Here is a 16,412-nt window from a genome sequence, read left to right on the forward strand (position 1 = left end):
AATAAATGAACTACGTGAAATCCGTCCCTAAATAAACTGTTCCGAAATAAATAAAGTAAGCTCCTTCCTCTCTCCAGCAGCCCAGCGCAAGCTATCGTTTTCCCAGCGTTTTTTCCCCAGACCTCCATCTTGGTTATATCACGGGAGGGACATCAGTGCCCTCTGGTGGCAGCATTGTGTACTAGGCCAGTTGGACTCCAGACTTCATGGTGGACACACTGGATGGAGCTACAGCCTCAAATTGTTTAAATAAGGACTTCCAGCAAAATTAAGACTTACATCCATCCTATCCAGCAGCCCAGCATAGGCTGAGACCTTTCCCCACCAATTCCAAGGAAGAGGTGGCGGGCGGTAGACTTAGGTTAGTGAATGTAGCCCAAGTGACCGTTTTTCCTACCATTTTCTCAGTTTAGTGGAGGTAGCACAAGTGCCCTTTTTTCCCCACCTAAGTTTGAAGTTCCCGCAGTTTCTGGGGTAGGGGAAGAGAGGATGGAGGGGAGGGGGTTAGGTTAGTGGAGGTAGCCCAATTGACCTATCTGCCCACCAGAATTTGAACTTCCCACCATCACGTCTTTGCGACATTCCAGTTACCACCGGCCTACTGACTGAAGACTAATACATGATTAGATTAAGGGTTCCTATTGCTTCCCGACATTTTTCCCCCAGATCGCCATCTTAGATTACGTCACAGGAGCGACGACAGGGCCATCAGGTGGCAGTACTGTGTACTAGGCCAGTTGGACTCCGGACCTCAAAATGGACACACTGGATGGAGCTACTGACTCAAATTGTTTAATTAATAAACACTGCATGCAAAATAAAGACATATATCCATCATATCGTGCAGCCCAGCACAGGCTCAGTCCCTTTCCCACCAATTCGTAGGAAGATGTGTCAGTCGGATGACTTACTGAGCCGTGCACGGCTCGTGTTCGGGCCATTTATTGTTTGTCGTCTTCAGCTACGGTACTGCTGTCTCGTTTCCTTATTCCATTTATGGCGCCACAAACTTACTGCCTTACTTTCCAGTGAGCGCCAGCAGCAGTGCGTATCCATCAGTGCACTGGAGCGACCGATAGTATTTTAGGGTCGTCGCGTGTCTGGCAGTCAGTTCGGGACGGACCAGCGATGCAGTCGGGACGCAGCAGCAGTGAAGTCGGGGACTGAGTGCCAGTGAGGCGCCGACAGCCAGGGCTCGCCCACCACTGGCGACACACATGAACTGTCCGACGGACGGAGATTGGAGTGGGACGATCGTTGATTGGTCGTTCGGTTAGTCGTCTCATTTTCCGACGTATATTTGGTCATTTCACCATTTCCGGCCCTGGGAGTTGGTCGGTTGGCGTGCAGCAGCGAAGAAATCTCTGCGGCGCATAGTTTGGCTGGACCCGCTGGTGGCCTCTATGTGGTGTCGCAGTGTGTGGTGCTGTTCCCGTTGCTAGGAAGTTTGTGCCTCACCGATTCTGGACATGAAAGTTGAGTTTTGACTTAATCTGTCAGCAAGTCACGACTGTTCACATTGTGTTGTTTGGAGTTAGTTGTCGGTTGATGGGATATTCCCACGAGCAACAACCTGTGTTTTCTAGTTGGCAAATTTTAGCCACCCTCCAGTGGATAACTGTACTTGGTTATTTGAATTGAAGTGCACCAGCGGAACCTTTTGCCTTGTGGCCGTTAACTTTCAGGTTACCTGCCCTGGCCGATGACGTAAGTTCAGGCAGTATTTTCCTCATCGTGTTGTTGCTGTGCAACACAGTGTGTACTTTCACAGCTCACTGTATAAATGGTTGTGGGCGCCATTACCTTCTACGTTGTTCCATTGAACTCCCTGTTGTGTGCTGGTCGGGTGAAGCGGAGATTATCTTGTCGGTGGGTCCGTTGACTGCCTGTCAGTTGGGTTGTCGTCGGATCGACAACGATTGGCCCGACTGCCTGTCTCACCTAAGCGAGCGTTAGTGTTTGAATTCCAGTCCGACCCTCGGAACATCTGAGCGCCTTTGGGTGTACTGCTTTTTCTTTTTTCTTCTTGTTGCTTGTACTTGTATGGGCCTGCCACTGTGGCCGATCGGTTCAGTCCGGAACCGCGCTGCTGCTAGGGTCGCAGGGTCGAATCCTGCCACGGGCATGGATGTGTGGGATATCCTTAGGTTAGTTAGGTTTAAGTAGTTCCAAGTCCAGTGGACTGATGACCTCAGATGTTAAGTCCCATAGTGCTCAGAGCCATTTGAACCATGTTTGTTGTGCTCTGCTTTGGTTTGGGCCTTCAGCCTAATTTCAGAACTGTTTTATGTAAAGCCTTTGGCATTTTTAAAATTAATGTTATTTGCTCTTAAGTGTTTGGCCTTCAGCAGATTTTGAATTTAAGTTGTTTTGCTCTTAAAGTGTCAGATTCTTGTTGGCTTCAGCCGATTTTGAATTAAAGTTGTTCTGCTCTTAAGGTGTTAGATGGCCTTCAGCCTAATTAAGGAACTGTTTTAAGATAAGGCTTTGCCTTTTAAATTTCTGATTTTGGTTGAGCTTTAAGTTATTGCTTTCAGCCGTTTTTAAATTAAAGTGGTTTTCCCCTTAAGGCAAGAGATTCTATGGTGCATTCAGCCGCTAATAAAGTTCCAAAACTAAAGACGATTTTTAAAAAAATTCTTGGCTCTTGCAATGTTTGATCAAATAATAGGTTGCATGTTCGAGTGTAACTGACAGCCGTTTATTTTGGCCCCTTTCTACAACTTAAACTACCTGTCCTGTCCTACCGATTTAGCAGGGCGTTTCACTTACGGTAATGGAGGTAGCCCAAATGACCTATTTTCCCGCCATTTTCTTAGGTTAGTGGAGGTAGCGCAAGGCCCTTTTTTCCCTTCCAAAATTTGAACTTCCCGCCATTTTCTCGAAGTGCGGAGAGGGGAGGGGGAGGGGGGCAGGGGAGGGTTTATGTTTGTAGAAGTAGCCCATTTGACCTATTTTCCCGCAAAATTTGAACTTCCAGCAATGACGTCGTTGCAACGTCACCATATCTATCACCGCCCTCTTGGATCCTCCATCTTGAATAAATTTCACAACAATGGAGAATGGGGCCATAAATAGTTTTCCCTACTACTCCCGCAAGCACGCAAAGGTGCACAACATGACGTGGCATGGACTCGACTAATATCTGAAGTAGTGCTGGAGTAAATTAACACTACGAATCCTGCAGGGCTGTCCATATCCGTAAGAGTACGAGAGGATAGATATATCTTCTTAAGGCATCCCAGATATGTTCAAGAATCTTCATGTCTGGGGAGTTCGGTGGCTAGCAGAAGTGTTTAAACTCAGAAGAGTGTTCCTGGAGCCACTCTGTAGCAATTCTTGATGTCTGGGGTTTCGCATTGTTCTGGTATAATTTCCCAAGTCCGTCGGAATGCACAATGGACGTGAATGGATGCAAGTCATCAGACAGGATGCTTATATACATCTCACCTGCCCTGGTCGTATCTAGACGTATCAGGGGTTCCATATCATTTCAACTAAACACACCCCACACCATTACAGAGCCTCCGTCAGCTTGAACATTTCCCTGCTGACATGCAGGGTCCATTGATTCATGAGGTTGTCTCCATTCCCGTACACGTCGATTCAGTCGATACAATTCGAAACGAGACTTGTCCGACCAGGCAAGATGTTTCCAGTCATCAACAGTTCAATGCCGGTGTTGACGGGCCCAGGTGATGCGTAACGCATTGTGTCGTGCAGTCATCAAGGGTACACGAGTAGGCCTTCGGCTCCGAAAGCCCATATCGATGATGTTTCGTTGAATGGTCCGCACGCTGACATTTGCTGATGACCCATTACTGAAATCTACAGCAATTTGCGGAAGTGTTGCACTTCTGCCACGCTGAACGATTCTCTTCAATTGTCGCTGGTCACGTTTTTGCAGGATCTTTTTCCGACCTCAGCGATGTCAGTTATTTGATGTTTTACCGGATTCCTGATATTCACGGTGAAATGGTCGTACAGCGAAATCCCCACTTCATCACTACCTCGGTGATGCTGTGTTCCATCACTCGTGCGCCGGCTATAACATCCCGTTCAAACTCAGTTAAATCTTGATAACCTGCCATTGTAGCTGCGGTGACCGATCTAACAACTTCGCCAGACCCTTGTTGTCTTATATAGGCGTTGCCAACCGCAGCGTTGTATTCTGTTTGTTTGCATATTTCTGTATTTGAATACGCATGTCTATACCAGTTTCATTGGCGCTTCAGTGTCGAAATACGAAAATTTTCTTGCAGTGTCGATCCATCGAATAAGAAAACATCAATGCCTCGAATACATCGAAGCGTGAAAATATATTGGTTTAGTTCAATACGTTGATACTATAAAAGTTTATCAAGTGTTTCTAATGCAGCCGTGTAACACTTTCTTTTCTCGAAGCAGGTTGGTTTTATTCAGAATTACAACACATCATATTATTACCCATCTTTTTGACTACAGAATCATATTTTTAAACATAATCTTCGTACAGTGCGACGGCCTTACGCCACCTTGCTGGGACGACATGTATGCCCGTAAGGTACTACTCTATAGGTCGCCGTTGGAGCCAATGTCACGCTGCATCTGTAACCTCTCCCTCATCCACGTACTGCTTCCAGCGGAGAGCATACTTCATGGGGCGAAATAGATGGAAGTCGGGAGGTGTGAGATCCGGGCTGTGGGGTGGATGAGGGAGAACAATCCAATGAAGTTTTGAGAGCCTCTTTAGGGAGCGCTGACTAGTGTGATTACTTGCGTTGTCTTGGAGAAGGAAAAGTTAGTTTGCATTTTTGTGATGACGAACACGCTGAAGTCGTTTCCTCAATTTCCTATGGGTCGCACAATTCACTTTAGAGTTGATCGTTATATCATGAGGGAACACAAATAGCAGAATAATCCTTCATAGTCCCAGAAGACTGTCGCCATGGCTTTACCGGTTGGCAACTCAGCTTTGAACTTCCTCTTTGGAGGAGACGCAGTGTGGCGCCACTCCATGGACTGCCGTTTTGTCTCCGGTTTAAAATGAAGAACCTATGTTTGATCGGCTGTGAGAATATTCGATAAAAATTGCACAATCAGCCTTGTAAGGCGCAAGCGATTCCGTACAGATGATCCTTCGTTGCTCTTCATTGTCTTCTATTAGGCGGCGGGGAACAGAGCAGACACACACTATGAGTATCCCAACCAGTGGACGAGTATGTCAGAACTACCAACAGAGACATCAAGTTAGGCAGCGTGGCGGGTGACTGTGATCCGAATGAGAGTGGCCACACGTTCCAACACTGCAAGTGTCATATCTGCGTACAGCTGTCCGGCGTGCGGGAGATCGACAGGTTTACGTGACCTTGGTGAGATGATGGCAGACTTCTCGCCCAACGACTCAACGTGCTTTTGTCCATTGCCAGGTTTCCGTAGACATTCTGCAAGCCCCTGTGAATATCTGTGGTGCTCTAGTTTTCCGCCAAAAGAAATTCAATGACAACTCTCTGCTTGGAACTCACCTCCATTACAGGCGCTATTTTAAAGGCTAGATACAGCGCCGCCACCTATCGCAACATCATGAAACTATACGAGCTGGTGCGAGAATATACCGCGATGCACCACAAATACAACATTTTTTCAACCGAAACTGGCCGAGAAAAAAGTGCGTTGCATTACTTATTGAATGCCCCTCGTACATCATCTATCCCTAATTTACAGTAGTCTCCAGAAAGTATCATGTAAAATAATTGTTTACTCGTGGCGGTGCATTCTGACAGTATTTACTACGCTGTGCCCTCATTTCTGTTGCTCTGGTCAACCCGCGCTATCTTGCGGCGAGCGCCCTTACGACCCTCTGTGACCTTGACCTAGACGGCGCTGCAGCAGCGGCCGCCGGCGGGCATCACCACATACACACAGAGACCCACACGTGCTGTATACGTCGCCGCCTCGGCACGTACGGATGGCCCCCGTCACCCGGCTGTTATGATGTGCTATATGTATGCGCGGACGCCCGGAATACAGAGAGATTTCCCACACAGCCATCGACGTACGCTTCATACTAACGCCGGCCTTGTGAATATTCACCCCGAGCGGATCTGATAGCCGGTGATATATCTGGGAGTTTCTTTCTTTGTTCGCTGACAGTCGGCCGAGCCGTGTGGCCTGCGCCTTCCGTGCCCCGCTTACTGAGAGCCAGACAGAGGAGGGCCGAGGGACCACCAGAACACAGGCGGCGCGGCGTCAACCAGCGTGGCAATCGCCCGCCAGCGACCTGAGGAGCTGATCCCGGTTCAAAAATGGTTCAAATGGCTCTGAGCACTATGCGACTTAACTTCTGAGGTCATCAGTCGCCTAGAACTTAGAACTAATTAAACCTAACTAACCTAAGGACATCACACAATCCATTCCCGAGGCAGGATTCGAACCTGCGACCGTAGCGGTCACGCGGTTCCAGACTGAAGCGCCTTTAACCGCACGGCCACACCGGCCGGCAGCTGATTCCGGGCTCAGTGTAAGGCTCACCCCATTCTCAAGAGCTAATGACATTCTTCAGAAGTGCATTGCGGTCTCGCAACAGATAGTTTTAGAGCACAAATCCCTAAGTCTGAAGAGCTCTTGTTCTCTCAATCAAAGGAAGCCAGTTTTAATCCATTTGCAAGTATTCTTCTTAACCAGGCAGGGCTAAATGTCAAATTGACTTCGTACATTGCATTGCAACCACTCTACAGGTTGAAATTAGAATCGTATTAATACCTTCAGCTGCTGACGGGCGTTGATATATATCAACGGGGACAGGTGAAAATGTGTGCCTCGACCGTGACTCGAACCCAGGATCTACTGCTTACATGGCAGACGCTCTATCCATCTGAGCCACCGAGGGCACAGTGGATGGTGCGACTGCAGCGACTATCTCGCGCACGCCTCCCGCGAAACCCACATTCTCACCTTATATGTCCACACACTACATTCGTAGTGTCCCACCCCAACACACTCATTACTCGTGGAAGACATTCTTACCAAGTTCCGTAAGAGTTCGGGAAATATGTGTCCATCCGCACAGAAGAAGAAGGTCATGGCCGGTATTACCAGAACTATATCCATATAGTATACTCTCCAGGTTGTTCGTACTTCTCGTCAGAGCTCTTTTGCGCAGTTGTAACGTACGAATGTAAACTTTCTCCTGTCATCAAAATTCACGACACGTCCAACTGAAACTTAATAATTTTTTAATCGTGGTTGTGTAGAAAAGACCTTTTTTCTTTATAATCTTGATGTAATTAAAAATTAAATAAATACATTGTTGACTTTTTTTCTTTTCTACTGCCAGATTTAACTCCTGCACACTGCAATATTGTTGTTCGTAAGTGAGAACTGCACTTTTCAACTCTCGGAGAATTCGGCTGTGTTAGCTTGCAAACATTGATGATTGTCAAATCGGGGGATTCCAGTAACAATTGATTGGAAATGTTTAACGCAGCAACAAGATTCGTCTCAGGTGGAGGTACCGACCATTAACCACTATCTTCTTTTTCTTGACAATCAACTATTATAATAAATTATTATTGGTTTTTTCTTTCAAACTTACTGTAATAAAAGAGTATTTCTCGTTAGACGCTTTTAGATTTTATATACAAAGTATCTCCTTTGGCCATTCTGGAAGTATGAGTACATAATATGTGTCTAATTTTGGTATATATAGATTAACAGAAGCAAAAAGCAGTAGTTTCAAGAGTATGTAAACAAGTAAGAAATTCACAATTAGTAAATACTACCCAGTTTTATAATGATATACTGTTTTTAATATACACTGAAGAGCCAAAGAAGCTGGTGCACCTGCCTAATATCGTGTTTGGTGTAGGGCCCCGCAAGCACGCAAAAGTGCCGCAACACGACGTGGCATGGACTTGGCTAATGTCTGAAGTAGTGCTCGAGGGAACTGACACCATGAATCATGCAGCGCTGTCCATAAATCCGTAAGAGTACGAGGAGGTGGAGATCTCTTTCGAAAATCACATTGCAAGGCATCCCAGATCTGCTCAATAATTTTTATGTCTGGGGAGTTTGGTGGCCATCGGAAGTTTTTAAACTCAGAAGAGTGTTCCTGGAGCCACTCTGTAGCAATTCTGGATGTGTGGGGTGTCGCATTGTCCTGCTGGAATTGTTCACTTCCGTAGGAATGCACAATTAACATGAATGGATGCACGTGATCTTACGTATGTGTCACCTATCAGAGTCGTAGCTAAACTTATCAGGGGTCCCATATCACTTCAGCTGCATACGCCCCACACCTTTAAAAAGCCTCCACCAGCTCTGACAGTCCCTGCTGATATACAGGGTCCGTGGAGTCATGAGGTCCACCCGCTCGATACAGGCAACATGTTTCCAATCATCCATCAACAGTCCAGTGTCGGTGTTGACAGGCCCATGCGAGGCCTAAAGTTTTGTGTTGTGCAGTCATCAAGGGTACACGAGTGGACCTTCAGCTCCGAAAGCACATATCGATGACATTTCGTTGAATGGCTTGCACGCTGACACTTGTTGATGGCCGAGCATTGAAATGTGCAGCAATTTGCGGTGGCACTTCTGTCACGTCGAACGACTCTCTTCAGTTGTTATTGGTCATGTTCTTGCAGGATCTTTTATCGGGAGCGGCGATGTGGGAGATATGATGTTTTATCGGATTCCTGATATTTATGGTACACTCGTGAAATGGTCGTACTGGAAAATCCCCACTTCATCGCCGCCTCGGAGATGTTGTGTAACATCGCTGGTGCGCCGACTATAACACCTCGTTCAAACTCACTTAAATCTTGATAACAAGCTATTGCAGCAACATAACCGATCTAACAATTGCGCCAGACACTTTTTTTTTTGTATGACGTTGCCGACCGCAGCGCTGTATTTGAATACGCATGCCTATACCAGTTTCTTTGGCGCTTCAGTGTATAAATACCATAATGTAGAATACTGTGGAATGACCACAGAAGGTGCTCTGTAAATAAAAGTAAAACTTATATAATCAAAACTAGTCTTTAATTACAGTAAGCTTAAGATGGAGAAACCAACAGTAACTGAACTGTTAATCACAACAAAACTAAAATTGGACACTGCGATCAGCCCCTGACAGCCACGCGTCGACGGGCCAACGTGGCCTCGTGTGGTACGGATAGGCGTAGACATTGGAGCAGTTTCTGATCATGCTGGTAGCTTCTCAGTTTGCCTGACGAGGTTGAGTGCACCTCGTTCCAGTCCTCCCGCCAAGGAAAACATCTATGGCAGTACCAGCAATCTGACCCGGGGTTTTGTTATCATATTGACTTGGTACTCTCATAAAATTCAGACGGCCATATCCAAAATCATCGTGTAATATGAGCTGCAATTTGGAAAACAAATAATTAATTTAAAGAAGAAGATACTTCCGAATAACCAGGAAACCAACTCACAAACTATTTTCTTTCTAGAAAGAAAGTGAGCAAGAACAAGGCTTCACGTGACTGGGCACGAGAAACAGGGAGGTCTCTAACACGACACGGGGACCAACACACTGTCGACTTAAGACAACGACTCTGCTACGGAGGCGGACTATTAATCTGAATATCTGATTTTAAAGACCTTTAATTAATACGAGACTTCTGACAATCCAGCGCACCTTCACAATGTTGCTTTCTTATCTTCTGCCAGCTACTGTTGCGAACTCTGACCCTTGACATATATATTTGGTGGAAGGTAGAAAAAGATTGCAAAGAGAGAGAAATCTGAAGATCATACTCAACAAGGTGTAGAGGAACACCTTGAAAGATGGACGATATAGTATGCACTACTGGCTGGTTGGTTGGTGTGTTGGTTGCTTAAATACACTAGTGGTCACAAAACGTGCAGCAGCAGGGAAGATATGAAATATAAATATCTTATTTATTGTGATTGTAGACCGTAATAAGCAGAATACATGACTCAATTTGTTGGTGACTTTGTGTATGTACAAGGTGTGCAGTTCAGTGCACAGATGTACCATTGCTAGCAGCAGCAATAACTACAACCCACCTAGGCATGGGCACGAACTGAGCTTCCACGGCGGATACAACTACGTTATTTCATGGTGCTCCAGCCCTATGGCACAGCTCATCATACCAAGCGTGTACTAATCTCCTGGCAATCCAAGACCAGATATCTCCAATGGGCGAAAAACCCGCATAAAATGCTGATCGGGGCAGCAGTCGAACATCCTCCCTCTCCGCCCCCCCCCTTTCCTGTATCTAGATAGGCGAGAACAACAGGGGCAACATGCGGTCTCGTGTCTCCTGTTTGAAAGTTATCGTCATATAGACTTCTAACAAACCGCATAACCACTTGCTTTAACACGTCAGAAATGCAAGGGCTGCTGTTCTCATTGTCGGCGATATGAATCAGGGGTGATCGTATTGTGTGTCAGTCTGCATCCCAAATCATCACACCAGATCTTCGGTCTTTGTGACTATGACGAATACCAATCTGTCAACATCTGTTGTTTTTCAAACCGCCAGAGACTGATATGTCCATTGTGAGCCCACACGGCGGAAAAAAGACATGGTCTCTTTAATGTGTCCACTACTGTCGTTGGGCGCACCACTGACGTCTCGCCGCGTTATGTAATGCCACAACAATGGTAGCCATGCTGAGGGTCTTTGGTGCTCCACAAGTCGTCGAACTGTGCATGTGGATACTCGTTGTGCTGCAAACAATCCCATTTCCTGACTCAAGTTACATGGAGTGACTGTACAATCCTCTGCGTACATCTATTCTCTCTGGCGCTAGTTGCGTGGGGCTGCAATGATCCTTCATGACGTTGAGTATGGCTCTTTTGACCACACCATTTCCATATTCGCATGACAGCCATGGAATTCAGCGGAAAGCGAGCAGCGATATCATGGAACAAGAAAAAAAAGTGAAATGCGATTTATGAATAAAATCCTACTGCATAATCATTTCTTATTCGCAAGTGTATATGGCGTTACTCCTACGCAGGGTGATTCAGCTGTCCATACCAATGGCTTTTATGCAACCAATACCTCCTTCAAAAAGCATGTGTGTGTTACTTTCATATCCTCTTGCATGCCACATGCGAACTGTTAGTCCTAAAAACTGAACAGAAACTTTTTGTATGAAATTTAATATGCTTCAGTTTTGTACTGGGATATGTTTGCACTGGAGGCCAAAGTTTTCGAATTATTATAGAAAAAGGTATCTGAAGGTCACTTTCCACGTTTTCTTTTGTTCATTTATTTATTTATTTGTTTTTTAATTCTCAAACTATGGCCTCTAATGGGAACATATCCAAGTACAAAATTTAACTAGATTAAATTTACTGGAGAAGATGCTTTCTATTATTATGTAGGACTAATAGTTTGTGTGTACCGAGTGAGAGAATGTGAAAATCTTGTGTGTGGTATTAGAAAGTGTTGTGGGTTTCATAAAACCCATTGGTAGGAACAGCTGAGTCACTCTGAAAAATATATGTGGCTGTGTTGAAGTAATTAGCATATCCAAGCATGTAGTACACCTCATGGTAATTTGATGTATGTTACACACCTTCTTCACGATGATATAATTTTAGTGATCAGCAGTATACTATTGCTGTCCTTAATGCCCTAATACCACGTGCCGTGATTTCCCTTCATACCAAAGCGACGCTAATAAATGGAAACTCCATTACTTTTGAGTGCCAGTGACCGTAGGTGCAGCTTCTACTCGAAGCTGTCAACGCCTCTGACATGTACTCCCGTCTCCTGAGTCGTTTGTGTACTTCTAGAGAGGATTGCTGTCCGAATTTTTGTTCGCGACGACACACACACGAGAAGTTTCGTCATTTTCTGGACAATTACAGCTAGATACAGAGGTACGTGCAGTTCTGGAAATTATTTATTTCTTCTGTAGTGTCTGTGACGTGACGTAAATCAGATTGAGAAAGTATTCTTGGACAGTATATGTAACAAATGGTTCAAATGGCTCTGAGCACTATGGGACTTAACATCTGAGGTCATCAGTCACTTAGAACTACTTAAACCTAACCAACCTAAGGACATCACACACATCCATGCAAGAGGCAGGATTCGAACCTGCGACCGTAGCGGTCGCGCGGTTCCAGACTGAAGCGCCTACAGCCGCTGGGTCACACCGGCCGGCTTATATGTAACATTCATCTGTGTCTAAACAACAGAATAAACTGTTTCTGATGATTACATGAATAATTTTATGTTGTATGATATACAATAATTTAAAGTGTATGGCACCAAGTACTTTTGACTTTTAATCATATAAATGTTATTAAGGTATCGTCAAAATGTTAAACGAAATTCTTTTATTGAATGAAGTGTTGTAAGTGTTCAATTTCTCAAATACTTGTTACAAATATGCGACGTGCCCAGTTACACCTGACAGGTATTATATGTCTTAGATTTGGCGTCAAGTTCATTACTGGTTACAAAATATGATTTTTTTTTTCAAGCAGAAATTTATTCAGGTATTAAGGACGTAACCCTTGGGTACTGAGAATGAACACTCTTAGAGCATGGTGTTGGGACGTTATCTACTCCCAGAGACGGGTTACATCCTCCTTCAGATCTGTGCATACAAAAACGTCGATGCCTGTCAATGACTTCTTTGTCGCGACTTCTTGTGGCTTGCTGACCTTTATTTTCCGTAAGTTTAGTAGCTTTGCCTACTTGATTCGTGGATTGGTTCTTCATCCCTTGTTCATGTGTTGTTTTTCCATCTCGTGCTGCTAGTTCGTGTTTTCGCTACTAACACAGCAGGTCCGTCCACCTGGTGGTCAGTCGCCAGTACACATGCTTTCCCAGGGCACTGACAGTTGATTGTCAGATTTCCCGAAGTCACTTAGAATGTCGTTGCTGTCTGCCTTAGCGTCGGGATTCCAGCGATTTGGTGCAGATCACTGATTGGAAAGTCGAGTGGCAGGTGTAACGCCAAATCGGGGGCTTTATTCTGTATCCTCTGAACCATGCTGATCGACTCGTCGGCACCCTTCCCCCACACTGTGGCAGCATACTCCAACACCGGCTTGATTGATGTGAGGTACAGGGTGATGCTGCAGTTTGAGGGTAGTGTCATCGTAGGGTTCAGTAATGGATACAGCAAGTGCATCCTGACCAGCACCAAGTTGCAGGCCAGCTAGAGGTGGCGATGCAGCAGTTACAAGCTCATACTCTGTGGAAACAGCACGTAGTCGTCTGCGTAGATCGCCGTATGGACCTTAAGTGTCTTCCGGACATCTAGCATGAAGAGGGAGTACAAGAAGAGGCAGAGTAATCGGATGTGGCAAGCTGTCGAAACGCCGCCATCCAATCGCACCTGGAAGATGCGCCAGCTCAGATGCGACTGGGGTAGGCCGACGTGTGGCATAGGTACCCCCTAGTACAAACAGCTTGTACAGGAGGCTACCATGCCACACAGAGTCGAAGGCATTAGAGACGTACAGCCCCAAGGCACCCGCGAAGCCGCAGCACCCACATCGCCTGCTATACCAATCAAAGAAGTTGATGCTGCGTTGAGGTGCCCCCTCGGAGACCGAAATGTTCGTCGGGAAGCAGACCTTCTTCTGTGACTTGGCACTGCACGTGGTTGAAGTGGAATGTTTTGATGATCTTGGAGAAAGATGGCAGGAGATTTATAGGCTGATAATTTTTCAACAGCTTATTGTCCTTCTTCATCTTAGTTATAGCTACGATCTCCACATGTTTCCACGAAGAAATTAACTGCAGGTTCTCAGAACGGAATTGAAGATTGTTTTCAGAACTCACACTGCATCTGGCGGCAGTCGCTTCAGCATGTTGTTATCGATCTTGTCGCCATACCCCCCCCCCCTCCATTTCTGGATTCAGGTGTGCGATTTGTTGCTGGACCTCTTTTTCCATCCCATAATAGTATCGACCTCGTTACATTCAGCAGGCTGTAGAGGAACACCTGCAGCCGCTCCGCCACCGGCCAAACATGGTCGTCGTCGCGACTTCCTCTACCGGCGCAAAATTAGCCGCAAAGCTATCAGCCAACTCCCTGGCTTTGGTGTCCGCGTCCGCGATGACGTTACGTTCCACTCGGAATTGTGTGATGCATCGGCGCCGCCACAGGACCTGCTTGATGGTCTTCGACGCGCTGCCGTCATCAAACTTGAGCGTCGCAGTCTTGTCAATGGCTTCCATACAAGAGCTTTTCGATTGTGACGGAGACAGTGCGAGAGCTGGGGAATGAGTGGTAAGGTACTCTAGCAAGGATGGTCAACGTTCAATAGAATTGAAGCAACACTGAAATGAGATACCTGTATCTGTCATCCACACTCTGTTCACCTCAATGCACAGCCGGGCTAGAACAGCAGAAGCGGCACCTCCGTGTACATTCACAAATTTAAAAAAAAATCTGTATTTTTACTGTTATACTGTACACGTGCAATAAGCAAAATTGCACTGCTGGCCATTAAAATTACTACACCACGAAGATGACGTAGTACAGACGCGAAATTTAACCGACAGGAAGAAGATGCTGTGATGAGCAAACGATTAACTTTTAGAGCATTCACACATGGTTGGCGCCGTAGGCGACACCTACAACGTGCTGACATGAGGAAAGTTTCCAACCGATTACTCATACACAAACTGCAGTTGACCGGCGTTGCCAGGTGTAACGTTGTTGTGATGCCTCGTGTAAGGAGGAGAAATGCGTACCATCATGTTTCCGACTTTGATAAAGGTCGGATTGTAGCCTATCGCGATTGTGGTTTATCGTATCGCGACATTGCTACTCGCGTTCGTCGAGATCCAATGACTGTTAGCGGAATACGGAATTGGGGTGTTCAGGAGTGTAATACGGAACGCCGTGCTGGATCCCAACGGCCTCGTATCACTTTGCAATCGAGATGACAGGTATCTTATCCGCATGGCTGTAACGGATCGTGCAGCCACGTCTCGAGCCCTGAGTCAACAGATGGGGACGTTTGTAAGACAACAACCATCTGCACGAACAGTTCGACGACGTTTACAGCAGCATGGACTATCAGCTCGGAGACCATGGCTGCGGTTACCCTTGACGCTGCATCACAGACAGGAGCGCCTGCGACAGTGTACTCAACGACAAACCTGAGTGCACGAATGGCAAAACGTCATTTTTTCGGATGAATCCAGGTTCTGTTTACAGCATCATAATGGCCGCATCCATGTTTGGCGACATCGCGGTGAACGCACATTGGAAGCGTGTATTCGCCATCGCCATACTGGCGTATCACCCGGCGTGATGGTATGGGGTGCCATTGGTTACACGACTCAGTCACCTCTCGTTCATATTGACGGCACTTTGAACAGTGGACGTTACATTTCAGATGTGTTACGACCTGTGGCTCTGCCCTTAATTCGATCTCTGCAAAACCCTACATTTCAGCAGGATAATGGACGACCGATTGTTGTAGATACTGTACGGGCCTTTCTGGATACAGAAAATGTCCGACTGCTGCCCTGGCCAGCACTATCTCCAGATTTCTCACCAATTGAAAACGTCTGGTCAATGGTGGCCGAGCAACTGGCTCGTCACCATACGCCAGTCACTACTCTTGATGAACTATGGTATCGTGTTGAAGCTGCATGGGCAGCTGTACCTGTATACGCCATCCAAGCTCTGTTTGACTCAATGCCCAGGAGTATCAAGGCCATTATTATGGCCAGAGGTGGTTGTTCTGGGTACAGTTTTTCAGGATCTACGCACCGAAATTGCGTGAAAATGTAATCACATGTCAGTTCTAGTATAATATATTTATCCAGTGAATACCCGTTGATCATCTGCATTTCTTCTTGGTGTTGAAATTTTAATGGCCAGTAGTGCACAATTTTTATCGTCACAGGTGTTGCAAATTTAATGGCCAGGAGTACAACTCACCCAGATAGCCGCCAGTGTTAATGTGCTGCTTCTGGGATGGGGAGCTCTGCCAGCCAGAATCCGCCTGTCGGATTAACGACTAGGGCCGTTGTGCTGGCCATCTTGGATGTGGGTTTTACGCGGATTTCCACATCCCAAAAGGTGAATACTGGGTGGCACCCAAGGCTACCACAGTTACGTGATTTGCAAATATTTTTAAAACTTCCGCTCACTTTGATATGAATAGCAATACACCAGGCATTTGATGTTTACATACTCCGTCCCAATCGGGGTTGGGGGATGGGGCCTGGATGGGGTGGTGGTTACCGGGCGTGGAAAGGATGGGCATCTGGCCGACGCGTGACAAAGACCCAAGAAGAAGGAAAAGAGCTGCTGCGTGCCACGACCTGGTGACTGAAATTAACTACAGAGGCCTGCGTACAGCTTGACTCATACGCTCGGCATGCCCGAGTGTTTGCAGTTGTAATTGCCGGGCGGGGGTGGGGGCCGCGCGGCGAGGGCTCCCAGACAGA

This window comes from Schistocerca serialis, chromosome 4 (assembly GCF_023864345.2).
Source record: "Schistocerca serialis cubense isolate TAMUIC-IGC-003099 chromosome 4, iqSchSeri2.2, whole genome shotgun sequence".
NCBI lineage: Eukaryota > Metazoa > Arthropoda > Insecta > Orthoptera > Acrididae > Schistocerca > Schistocerca serialis.